Source organism: Belonocnema kinseyi, chromosome 7, assembly GCF_010883055.1.
Source record: "Belonocnema kinseyi isolate 2016_QV_RU_SX_M_011 chromosome 7, B_treatae_v1, whole genome shotgun sequence".
Taxonomy (NCBI): Eukaryota; Metazoa; Arthropoda; class Insecta; order Hymenoptera; family Cynipidae; genus Belonocnema; species Belonocnema kinseyi.
Genome location: NC_046663.1, coordinates 49539793 through 49553984, shown reverse-complemented (window position 1 = coordinate 49553984; position 14192 = coordinate 49539793).

The following is a 14192-nucleotide window of genomic DNA, read 5'->3' as shown; positions in this document are numbered from 1 at the left end:
CGTCCTCGGTGGCCTGCCAGGTGCACGGCGTTGCGGAGTCGGTGAGCGGATCATGGGCCCGGTTTCGACCTCTGCCGAAACTCAAAGAAGATTTCTCGAGCCACACGTTCGGGCCGCCAATTTGATACAAGCCGGGTTACGTGGGTGGTGGCTGAACCCGACTTGATCTAAAAACGATGTTGTGGTTTGATAGGTGTTCGGTATGTGAGACGACGTGCCTCACGATACCGCGTGGAGGGCCGTTCGTAGCCTCCTGGGTAGAGGCCACTAACCACTATCCTTGGCCACTGGTTGCGGGTGGAGGGCCGTTCGTACCCTCCGGGGTAGAGGCCACTAACCACTGGGGTCCTAGTGTCTGCTGGTGTGGATGGTCGTGTGGCGAGCCGGTCGTACCCTCCCGGGTAGAGGCTGTGAACCACGACGGCTGCTGCTGGAGATGGTGGCGGTCGAGGGGAATCCTCGGATGGGAAGGCTCCGGTTGTTCGCTCTCAGGAACTCGTCCAGGCGCTGCATGGACCGAGGCTGATTGCGATGACTCGTGGGTGGCTGCTGGTGGATGCGGGGTGCACCCTTAACCTAGGTCGTGTCGGTGCTCTCCGCCAGCGCGTTTGGCCGGAGGAGGCAGGGGTGAGCGCAGAAGCTCGAACTCCTCTAGGATGATGACGTCATCGTCATCACTTTCCTCGAGGTGGGGTCGCTTGCGGGGAGATGGGGTGCGAGGGGCGGTGGTGTCCGGAGTTGCGTAGCGTCCGGGAAGATCCAGGCGGCCCGAGACTGCGGACGAAGACGACGAGACGAGAAATCGAGCGAAGCGAGACCTTTCCGACACCGGCACTAGTAAGACAGAACGTACAACTGCCTTGGGGGCCAAGCGACGGCGGACCTGGGTGCGCTTGCCGGGTCGGGGACGGGAAGTCTTCGCCTGACCAGGCATAGGTAGGGGAGTGAGGCAGGAAGTAGACAAGGAGAGGAACGTCGGATTTGAGAAAGAAGGAAAGCTAAAGGCGACCGGAGCTGCAAGAAAGCTTACCAACGCAGAAGAAGTAGAATGATAGGAAAGCTGTCGAGGCGGGGCTGCAGAGAGCGTACCGTCCTCTGAAAAGAGTATAGAGGGCGGGAGGGGCTGCAGAGAGCTTACCGACCCTGAAAAAAAGAGAGAGAACAGAGTTTGGAGGAGCTGCGGTGAGCGTACCGACTGGAATGGCAGTGGGAGTGAGAGAGAGAGAGGATAAGGAGATGGATGGCGGAAAGCCGGAGGATAATGAGGAGAGAGCTCGAGAGAGCGAGAGAGGAGTCAAAGAGAAACAACCTGTAGATTAATTTTCGATTGCGATTGCACTCTTTAGTCTCAAAAAATGGCTTACAAAAGTATTGCCGAAGGCGACCAGGGGACTGACGTTACCCAACTGGTTGCTTGACTAAGAGTGCGTACTTTCGCTTGTACGCACCCCATTTTATTCGCATCGACCGAGAGGCGGTCCGGCCGTCGATTGGCCCGGTCCTCTCGGCCACTCACGTCGCGGATGGAGGGGCGTAGCGGCTGCCCTGTCCATCCCTACTTTCGCAGAGCTGAGCGCGCCGCTCAGCTCGATGTTTTTGAAATTACGGAAAACGAGAAATAATTCGGAATACGTATCCGTAAAGCGTACAACGAAACACTAACTATAGTAAATTCCTAAGTTTACATGATTTTTAGTTGAAAATAAGACATAATACATAACATTTAAAATTAAAACCCGAAGTTGAAACAAATGGGTATGGTACAGAAAAAAACTAAAATCAAAGGTTAATTCTAGAGATGAAATGAAAAATAAAATTACAATCATATGTCAAAAATATAAAGGAGAAACTGAGATAAGAGAAAATATAATTACATCGAAATATAACAGGAGATACAACTAAAGAGAAAATAAAATTACATATATAAAAAGAAATATACAACATATAAATTTAAAATAAGTTATAGAAATACACAAGTTTAATCTAGGGTTCCCCTTTTTGCTTCCTGACGCCAGGTAATAATTGAGAATGAGAGGGAAAATCAAAATTAAAAAAAAAAAATCGCAAAAGTTAATTTTAAACGGTCCTTTTCCCTTTAACGTGTTAGATACGTAGTTGGCGACCGCTAGCCGCTTTCCACGCTTAGGGAAGAGAGAGAGAAAAGAGAGAGAGAAAGAAGAGTCCCGACGCGCGGTGACTCAGACCCACGGGCCTGGCACGTGATGGGGAAGCCTTCCATCGCAGATGCGCCAGGTGTGAGTTTATAACTCTCTTTCTTCCCGGGTATTAACACGTTAAAGGTTGTGTTTGTTAGGGAGAAAGCAAGGTCGTCTTAATAGCCACTCTAAAGCAATTTATCCGGAAGGTTTTCCCAGCCTAGTTTATGTTTAGTAAACATAGACGGGGATTCATTCCTGACAAATTGTTCAGAGTGGTTCTCAATTATGGGGACCGTAACAAGATATGGTAAATAGAAAAAAGTTACGCACACAAACTGAGATACATATGGATCATTACAAACCATACTTTTTGAGGAAGAAATTTATTTTTTAGTCGAAAATTGGACTATATTGTTGAAAATTTGTTGGCTTTTTTGTTAAAAAATTAACTGTTCCATTTTGGCTGAAAATTGACCTTTTTTGTTTGAAATTCAAAGATTTCGTTGAAAATTAATTTTTTCGTAGATATTTAATTTTCTCGGTTCAAAATTGAACTATTTCTTAAAAAATATATAGTATTTGTTCGCAATTCGTCTTTCTTGGCAGAAAATTATTCTTTTTGGTTAAAAATTGTTTTTGTATTGAATTTTTACAATAAAATTTATCTTTTTAAGTGAAAACGTTAATTTATAGTTAGAAATTAATTTATTTTGTTAAATATTAATATTTTTTGTAAAAAATTATTCTACTCCGTGAATATTTAACCGCTTGGTTGATTATTTATGTATTCTTTTCAAAATTCTTTTTTTTCTGTAGAAAATTAATTTCTTTTGTTGAAAATGCAACTTTCGTAACTTTAATTGTTGTCAATATAAAATAAAAACAGTTCCTATTGGAAATATTAATTTTACAAAATTGTCAAAAAAAATCTAAAAGATTTTAATATATTATTATATTTAGGAATTTTATACATTTTTAAAAGATGAAACATATTTTTAAACTGAAGAATGGCTAAAAATTAATCACAAATTTTTCAACAAATCAGAAATTTAGTTGCTAAAATTTAATATTTTTATTGAAAATTATTTTTCCGTAAAATATAATTTCTTTAAAAATGCAATGTTAGTTTAAAATAATTCTTACTTTAAAAATTTAATTTGAAGAGATTATTAAAAAAGATTCGAAAACACTTCAAATGATTCCCTCATATTTCGAAACAAATGTAGAAGGTTTTAAAGTAAAAATTGTTATTTTATCCGAATTAAATTTGGAATATTTTTAAGAATTTTAAAAGATTTCAGGAAAATTTAAGAAATTCTTTAAAATTCTGAAAAAAATTTTTTAATGTTAATTTGTTGTATTTTGAAATAGTAATTTAAAGAAAATATTTAAAACGAGGTGTCACGTGGTCCTGAAATTCGGAATATGTAGTCAAACCGTTTTCATAAGATTCGCAAGTCGTCTAGAATTTTCGGATCGTCTAGACGAAGTCTATTTTAAAGAATTTTTAAAACTTTTAGGAGAATTAAAAAATATTTTTAAGTTTTATGAAGAAATACTAAATGAGTTACTAATTTAAAAAAATTAATTTTTAAAGAAAATGCTAAAAGATTTCAAAAGATTTCTCAAAATAGGACCACTTAATAACCCCCAAAAATAAACAAAAATTAAAATGAAATTAAAATATTTGCTTTGAAACTCGACTGTCGACAAACCGGCTGAACTGGGAAGGTAGTTTTCTGCAATTTTCGTTTCTTCTGGCCAAACGTCCAGGCAAATTCAAGTACTGCCAATAAGGATGGATGCAGCCGTGTGTTTTGATTGTTTGTGATTATATTTAAAACTGTGTAAAAACCTCGATTTCACGAGGGTTTTAAAATAAAAAGGCATAGTAAAATAGGTTTTCATGAAAGTGCTACCGGACAATAATAACAGAAAATAATAAGACAATAATAATAATTTTTCGAAAAATTTGATCAAATAGTTACTTAAAATGATGTTTCGCGTTAATTAAAACCATAAAGAAGAAATAATTTGAAATTAAATTCTAGTCCCAACCTTCTTTCCTTTGCTCACAAAACATTCTTTAATCCAAGAGAGCCTCTGTTGTTCTTGATAAAGTATATCTTTTAATCCAATTTCTGGTTCGTTTGCCTCTTTAAATTACGTTCCAACTACTTCACGTTTCAACCTTATCGTTACTTCCTCCATTTGGTCCGGTAAAAAAAAATAAAATAAAATTCACGTCTGTGAGAGATCACATCTAATTCAGGTTCTTCAACATATGTTGTGGATGATAATCTCAGACTCTTGAGTTTCAGTCAAGAAGTATTAGAATGGGCACTACCAGATAAAACTACAAAGTATGCTAGAGTTGCAGGAAGGCGGATTTAAGCTTAGCAAGATCAAAGAGGTTACCTTTTGAAAAATTTGCAAAAGACGTCAAAAAATATTTGAGTACAACCTGATTTATCAGAATTCATTAAAGGGGCATAAATCTTCTTTAAAGGGATTTTCATAATTATATTAATGCTTTGAACGCTTTTAAATCCAGTAATACAGGATTGAATCGAACTGATTTTTATTTTGAAACACTTTAAAGAATTTCAGCATATTTTCTCTTTCTCTCAATTCTTATTCCAAAGTTGTTTTTGCTTTTTAGGGGTTCTTTGTAAAATAATATAATATATAATAACAATAATACCCCCACCTCCATTTTAGGTCAAAGTGTCTTCTTCGAATTCATGTAATAAGCAATTAAAACAAAACATAAAACATGAAACCATGATATTTTAAAGTTGAGTCTTTAAACTAGAGATTTGGATGTTTTAAAGAACAGTTGACATTTAAACCCGAAAAGTTGAATAGTTAATCTATATCGATAAAATTTTCTAAATAATTCGTCGAACTTTCAAACAAAGAAGATCAAACCTCAGTCACAAATAGTTGGATTTTGAAGTAAACAGTTGCACCTTCAAGTCAAAAAGTCGAAATTTTTAGAAGAAAGTTGAATTTTTAACCAAGAAATATGAACCTTTAACCAAGATTTTTTCTACCAAAAAATATGAATTTTCAATCCAGAAAGACGGATGTTTAACAAAAAACTTAAACTTTACTTACATTTACAGCAAACTAGTTGAACTTTTAAAGGAAAGGCACGCATTTTCAATCAAAAATGCTAGTTTTCAACAAAAATGCAATAGTTGATATGTCAATTTTAAATAAAAAACAGTCGAGTTTAAACAAAAAAGATGAATTCTCAACGAAAAATGTAATAGATCATATTTCAAAGAAGAAGTTTCTTTTTATTTTGGATAAAAAAGAATTGAATTATATCAAAAAAGGCGAAATTTCAACATAAAATATAATAATAGAGATTTTAACAACAACAAAAATTGATTTTTATTAAAAATAGTCGAATTTAAACATAAGACATAAATTTCTAAAGTAAAATGTAATAGTGCGGATTTCAAATACAAAATATTTTTATTTGAAATGAAAAATAATTGAATTCAACCAAAAAGATAAGTTTTTGACATTAAATTTAAGATCTGATATTCTTAACAGATTAAATGTTGACCCAACGCCAAGATTTTTTCGGCCAAATAAGATCAAAAAATGACAACAAAATAGTTTAATTTTAAAATAAATATCATCAAATATCAATTAAAAATAGAATATGGAAATTTTCAATTAAAAAAAATTTGTTTTTATCAACAAAGAATAATGGATTTTGGAAAAACTGGGGTTATTTTTCACAAAAGAGATGGATCTTCAAATCTTCTTCAAATCGTTAAATTTTGAACCTACATAGATGCCTTTTTAACAACAACAAAATAATAAAAATTATTAGCGAAATATATTATAGTTGATATTTTAAGCTTTTTAAGAACTTTCAAAGGTTTGAAATTCCAAGATAATAAAATTATTATTAGATTCCTGAAAAATTTAAAAATAATTTTTCTTTAAATAAATTTGTTAGAAAGTATTTTAAAATATTTCAAAGCAAAATTTAAAGTATAAATTAATTTTTCTGGTTTGCAATTGCTTAAAATGATAAGATTATGAAAATTTATACATTTTATGATTGATTGTTCAGTTCATAGCATTGAAAATAATAGCGTGAGTTCATATTTATTAATCTTTTAACTGTACAATTTATAAAAAATAAAATAAATTTTTTTGCAGTTTAACGACTTTTATTTTTTTTAAAAGTTTATTGAAAAGTGTTAAAAGCTACCATTTTATACACGTGAATCATTGAGCATTTGAGTTAAAAGAATTTTTAGCTTTAATTTTGTAAGTTTAAAATTCAAAAGTATTTAACTTTGAGTACTTTAATTTTTAGTTCGGTTTTTATAACTTAAAAAGAAGAAATGTAACCTGCAATTTTTCAATTTTTTTTGCAGTTGAAAAGTTGTTTTTTTTAACCTAGGGTGATAAATATTGAGAACATTGCAATAACATAATTTTAAATAGCATATATTTTGTTCAATGTAATGCTATATATTTGAAGAAAAAGCGTCATACGTCATGCTTCTTAATCTTTAAAACGATTATTCGTTATTGTTTTTTAATACTTCACAATTCCTTTGAACTTAAAAAATAGAAGATATTGTTGAATAGCGATCATATAGACATCTTTATTTAAAATTATCTTTTTGAAATATTCTAAATATTTGTCACCCTAGGTCGAAAAAAACAGCTTTTTGGCTCCAAAATCTGTATAGTTTTGTAGATTCTTGTGGTTATAAATTCTTCTAGTTGCTATTGTTTTTTACAAATTCCCGTAGAAAAATAAAACTACAATAAAATACAACAATGTACAAAAAACACAACAAAAAAAGTACGAAAATTCGTTTCCGCAATAAAAAAAATTGGTACGTTCCTGTAATTTTGGTGGTCATTTATTGTATTTATTTGTAGATTCCAGTCAAAATAGTTTTAGTTTTTCGTACTTTTTTGTAAAAAATTTTCAAGCATGGAACTTATATATTTTGCAGCAGTGAATTAAAATAAAATGTTCCTTTGCAGTCAGTGCTTTGCTGGAAGTTCAATAACCTTGGATATAATCTTGGCGGACGACGCGACGGGACGACGATCCTGAGGGTTTGGCTAAAGGAATGGAGTCGTTGGATATACCCGAGGGGTTAGTCTTGATGCTCGTGACGTGGCCCATAAGGAGTCCCGAATCCCGACATATCTTTACCGAATACCAAACATATTGCCCCCGGGAGAGATCTACGAGTTTGATTATCTCCCTCATCCTTTCAAATCTTCTAGCACCTAATATATCCAAAACCTGGAACTACTTTCGTACACATTAAAGTGGGCCGAAAAACTCAAGAAGATTGGGGAGCGTTTATATGTATATTACGTAACAATAAAGGGGATCAAGGGGTTTGTTACAATATGTTACGTGTGTGTGTGTTTTCTCGAACAGTTTCTAATTGGATTGCACAATACTGCGCAGTATACTCGACTGAATACTCGCGGACTACTGCTCTCGAGAGGCGAGAGTGGCAACCGCTCTCGCCCTGCCTCCTGAGAAATAACGTGGGCCAGCAGTTCTTGGAAGACCGAGAAAGGGGGACTGAAAACGAGAGTTTGGTGTAAATAATTTTACTTTGTTAAAAAATTGATTTCTAAATCTTTCTAAACCTTATTAATAGAAGAATAAATGGAAATTGTAAATGATTCATCAATAATGGGAAATAATTACAACCTTAAGATTTCCCTATCACACTATAGTTTTTAAACTATCCTATATTTAAAAAAAAAGAAATATTAAATTGTGGGCAAAAACTAATTTTGAAGTATTCGAAAAAAATTTGAAGCTTTTGAATAATTCTGAAAAATTTAGAGATTAAATTTTGTTAAGATATCAGGGAAAATTTTAAATGGTTTAGGTTTTATATTAAAAGAATTATTTTGAGTTTTGAAGATTTAAAAATATTTGGGAAAAGAATATGGAAGACTTTGAGACAATTTAAAACAAATTTCAGGATAAAAAATTTTTCTAGGTAAACTGAATTTTGCAGGGTATCCAGGCAATGAAAAAAAAATGTTTTTCAGATTCAAAGGAAAATTTCTAATGATTGTTTTGTAATGAATTATAATTTTGTCATATTATATTATTTTGGGAAAAAATTGCGTAAGTTTAAGAGATATTCAGAATGTTAGAAATGATTAAATAATAATTAAAACTTGTCAAGATTTTTAAAGAATTTTGTAAGGTTTTACGAAAATAAGAAACTTTTTTTTAGGTTTTTAGACAATTTTTAAGTAGTTTTCAATTCGAAAAAATAAATTTGATTCAATCAACATTCAAAAGTTAAAAAAAATTGTTAAAGGAGAATCTGAAATATTTTAAGGTAATTTTTTTTTCAATTTTGCAGAATTAAAAAAAAAATGCAGGAAAAATTGAAATAATTTTTGAATATTAAAAGGTTTAGATTGTCTACTAAGATTTAAAAAGGAATTTTCTTAATATGCTTGTAAACTTTTTAAATTATTTTTTAATTTGAACATATAAAAAATTTTTCTCAAATTTTGTAAAAGAGTGTAGAAGATTTTGAAGCCAAATTTATTTGATTTTTTAGCCTTAGAAAAAATGCATTGAATCCAAGAAATATTAAGAAGAATTGCAGTGCTTCAAATTGAATTTAAAACTTAAATTTTTTTAGAAATGTAGATTTTTAATGATTTTCAAAATAGATTTTAGAAATTTGAAAAGAATTTCAAAACGTTTCAAGAAAATAAAGAAATATTTTTTAAATTCCTGGGAAAATTAAGAAGTTTATGAAGTAATTTTTTTATATTTTAAATTATTTTTCAAAATTTCAGATAAAATTCGAATTGATTCCAAATACTTTTAGAAATTTAAGAGATTTTAAATAGTTAAGAATTATTTTAAAATATGGACAAATTTCCGAAAATTTAAAAAATACTCCTTGATTTCTTTCAAACTTTTAAATGCTTCTAAACGACCTAAACATCTTTTTAAAAGACTAGAATTTTGCCTGATATTTTTTATAATCGTAAAAGATAAAGAAAATTCTCTGGAAAATATTCTACATTCCTTTTTTGACACAACTGAAATATTTTAAAATCTTTTTTTAATTTTCTCAGGTATCTTATGAAAATTATATTTTTATAAATTAAAAACAAAACTGATAATGTTTATTAGTTATTTTCTTTTTCTTAATTCTCAGAATTTAGTTCCAACTGGAACATAAGCGTTCAAAAATTTTTAACAAATAACTAGTTATTTGAGATTTTGATCTTATATTATTATTTATATTATTTTTTATTCTTCATTGTTGACGATTGAAATAAAAACTACACGTCATATAGAAAACTAATTTATAACAAAGGACGTAACATAAATGATAATAATAATAATAATAAAAACATAATAAAGTGATAATGTTTATAATGTGATAAATATGTGAATTCTCCAAACATGTGATCTATTGAAACATTTGTGTAGTAATTGTTTTCAAAACATTAAAAAAAATTAATGAAGCACAGAATTAGAAATTATACATACTTCCTCAGAACCATGTTTCACTTAACAGATTAGGCTAAAGTGTGTACCCTAGAAGTTTTGTTTTGGGGATGTCAGATGAGTATTTTGAACGAATATTAAAAAAAAATTTAGGCACCGTTTTGAAATAACTTGATGTTTGTTTATCGATTTATCTTTTTCCTACTTTTACACATTAATAAATAATAAGTTAAGTTTTCTCTGCTGAAAACCTTAAACTTTTGTTTCAAAAACTTTTCGATTTGATTAATATTGATTGACTTTTCGTTAACTTTTCGAGTTTAAAATATGTGTTACACATCAGTTGTCTAAAAATTATACTCATCAGAGGCGCTTCACGTAAAAGTTTTAATTTATAAAAAAGTTAATAAAATTTCGAATAATTCAAAAAGAAAAAAATATTTGTCTTTAAATCGTTTCGAAGCTATAAGATTTTAAAGGGATTTTATTCAGCGAAAAAACCTTTTATATATTTGACAAAAAGAGATACTTCGGGTTTCAATGGTGTAAAAAATTACGAAATTCGGCGACGTTTCGTGAACATATTAGTTCACTTCTTTAGGGCTGACCTGAAACTGAGGTATCCAGTTATGTTGTTCTTATGTATACTCTCTACGATGCCTGTGGCTGGCCAGAGCGCCCCAACGTGGGCACTGTTCGAACCTGATTGGCCAATCAAGTTTTTTTTTAATCCGGGAGGACGGAAAGCCAAATCGGATTGGTGTTATATCCATTGTCCCTATTGATGTTATTATTGTGTTTTAAGATTTCAATTGCTGTTCTATGTTTTCTCGGAGAAAGGTTGTGTGTTTTTGCAATGACTGTTGTTTTGTCAAATAAAATGCTATGTCCTGTTTCGATATGATGTTCAACTGGTGCTGATTGCACGAAATGTTTTACCTTGACTTTTCTCTTATGTTTCTTATACGTTGGCCCACCGCTCTTCCGGTTTCTCCAATATATACTTTGCCGCAAGAAAAAGGGATTTTATATACTCCTGGATCACTGAGGGGTGCCTTTTTCTTTTTGTGGTTATTTAGTAGTTTTCCTATCTTCGCAGGTGGTTTAAAAATATTTTAGATATTGCGTATGTTGAGAATTCTTCCTATTTGTTCTGTGATACCTTTGATCTAGAATAGGATGGTGGTCGTTTTTCTCTCTCTTTCTTTCGCAGGTTGTGTAGACTTGTTTTTTTGTGTATATTTTCTTATTGCTGTGTCAATTTGTTTGTTTTTGTAATCGTTCTGTATTAGGATTTGTTTAACGTTTTGTAATTCCTTTTCTAAGTTATCATTATCTGTTATGGAGAAACCTCTGTATGCAAAGTAGTTGATGACTCACTGTTTTTGAGATGGTTGGTGGTAGAAGAAGGCATGTAGGTATCGGTTTGCAGGGGTGAGTTTTCTGTAAACTTCATGGCCTAATGTATTATCAGATCTTTTGTGAACTAATACATCCAAGAAAGGCAATTCACCGTTTTGCTCAATTTCCATGGTGAACTATATATTAGGATGTAATAGATTGATGAAATGAAAAAATTTATTTAGTTCATCTCGCCCATATCGCCAGATGACAAAAGTGTCATCAACGTAACGGAACCATAATTGCGGTTTAGGCTTGGCTCAATTGTAAATCTTAGTTTCTAGATGTTCCATAAAGATATCGGCTATTACGGGTGAGGTTGGAGATCCCGTTGATACCCCGGAGGTTTGTTCGTGAAATTGGTACAAGTTGGGAAGGAAAGTTTGTAAAAGATTTAATAATATCATTTGTATCAGAGATTGATACTTTCGTGGAGAGAGATACTATGTGGAAACTCACTATGATGTCTTGGGGTTGAATGTGAATCTGTTGTAGCGAGGAAGCGCGCTAGGTTGTAATTTGGTAAGTTTTTTTGCGTTGACGATCGGTCTGAGTGGAATGTTATCCTTGTGGATTTTTAGACGCTCGTAAAGTGTTGGATAGATGAGATAAGTGGGTATTAATTTAGATATTGTTTGGCTGTCCAGTTTAGAGTCTTTGAGAAGGGGTTTTTTTTTTTTAGTTTTACTGACTATTGTTTTTGTAGGGTCCTTTTTAAGTTTTGTGTATGTATCGTCAGTTACAAGGTCTATGATTTTGTTGTTATAGTCTTCTTGATTCATTATTACTATGGTGTTGCCTTTGTCTGCGGGTAATATTATAATGTCTTTGTTCCGATTGAGTTCTTTATTTGTGGGTTTCCCTTGTTTTGTTAAGTTTGAGGAGGGAACTTGAGATTGGCGTAAAATGTTGGCCGTTCTAAGTCGTAAGTCATTCGTTTTTTTCGGGTGGCAGGGTATATATTGTTGATTCTAAATTGTTAATGATTTCTTCTTTCGGGATTTTGGTGGGAGCTAATGCAAAATGATGTCCTTCAGATAAGGCTGAAATAATTTCATTGTTGAGAGGATGGTCAGAGATGTTTTTTACTGTATCAGTTAGTTGTGTTTGCCTTACTGGAAGTAATTTGTCAAATTTTTATTTTCTTTTTTGAGTGGAAATATCTTTAATCCGTTGAGATTGGTTAAAAGATATGCGGTCCAATGTAGACCAAATGTCGAATCGGAGAGCATTTGATAGGAAAAGGTGAAGTTTTAATAGTTTTTTGGAGGTAATGTGCAAGAGAAATTTGGTATGTTGTATTCTTTCTTTTAAAAGAAGCAAACTTGTATCATGAAAAATTGATTTGGATTTAGATGTTCCTAAATTATTTCTCATTTGTTAGAATTTTGGGACGATTTTGTTGTCCCTACACCGTTTCAAAAAAGCTAAGGATGTTAGCAGCTTACCTTAAGAAGTCCTGAGCTTACTAAAGTTGTTGGTTTTAGTAAGAATACTCTCCCCGTAGAGTTCTTTAATAATAGATTTAATGCTTTCACGATGATTCGTTTATATATTTCTTTTCGCAAAATATATTGTTCCGTGTTCACTGTACATCCTACATGAGAGCAGCGTAAAGATGATTTAAAAAGATTTATTGATCGTAATAAGACAAAAAAATTAGTGTAGCTCTTATAGAACAGAAGTTATATAAGTTATATATAATCCAATTTTAATAACTGTTTTGTTCCAGTGTAACAATTCAATGTTGTATATAGCATATATTTTAAAGTTACTCTCTGCCTGCTTGCTCATGTTAGAATTAATACATTAAAAATATATAAATTATCTATAACGAATTTTATAATTTTCTCTAAATGGTGCTTTATAACCTGAAATTCTGTCGATTTGCTTTCCTTTTAACAAAAGTTAAAAAAAAATAGTGAAAAGTGATGGCGAAATGTATCAAAAATAAGTTTGAATCATGCATTGCGATCTGTAACATTGTTAAAAAACATTCTGATATAAGAGACTACAACTTCTGTTCTGTAAAAGCTAGAATCGTCTTTTTTAGTTATGAAGATTATTAAATCTAATTTGCTTTATTTTTTTAAAAAATATTTTGTGGAAATTTGTGTATATCCTATAAAACATTGAAATATTTATTACATAATCAAAACTGTATTACGTTAATATAACCTGATATTATTCTATTAAACACAATTCAGTTTGATAAAAGTTCATGTCAGTTGGTGGGACATATTGGATTGAACGAACAGAATATCAGTTAGCCGACCAAGAATCGATTTTGTAGCCGACTTTGCATCGTTAACCGTTTAAAAGTCTGACCAAATGGCCAATTTACATTTCCTACCCTTTTTAAAAGTAAAATAGGCAGTCAATTTGTCAATCTCTTTCGAAAACTGGTTTCAAATTTATTGAATTATTCATAGCGTACTCTGTTCTGAAAATAATTAATTTCTCTAAATTCTGCTTTATCTAGTTTAAGTTGGCTTAAAATTATGCTCTAACTTATTATGTAATATAAGCAGAGTTAAGTCCGATTTGCGTTTCGTAATAGGAAAGGTTGGTTTTCTAATTCAGCTTAAGCTATAGTAATGGACGCTTGAGGCGTCGCGACGCCTCTTCTGAAACTGGTTGCTATAGGGTGAAAGGGGACGACGTCTTGAAGGGGCACTTGAATGAGGTGCAATTTCCGAGATAGTTACTCGTCGGACTCGAGAGCTTCCTAATAATTATTTAGCACTCCCTATGGGAATTAGGGACTTTCATATAATCGGTGGTCGCTGTTCATGTGAGACGAGGGATTACTTGTTGGGCATGTATTTTATAGACTTACTGGTATTATTACCTATCATTATTATATAGAATTTAAGATGCTTATTGGATAATAATTTAGCCATTTCTCTTTCGAGAAAGTTAAATTACTTTGTTTTAAATGTCAAAAACAAATATGATAGTGGAGTCAGTGTTCAGTCACCAACCAATCGCTGGTCGCAAGTCATTACTTTCCCGAGGAATATACGAGGGTGGATTGAGAAGTTTCCGGCCTGACCAAGAGATGGCGCCACTAGGCCTACCTTGAGGTGGCGTTCTATAGTACCATCCTTAGATAGCTTGTA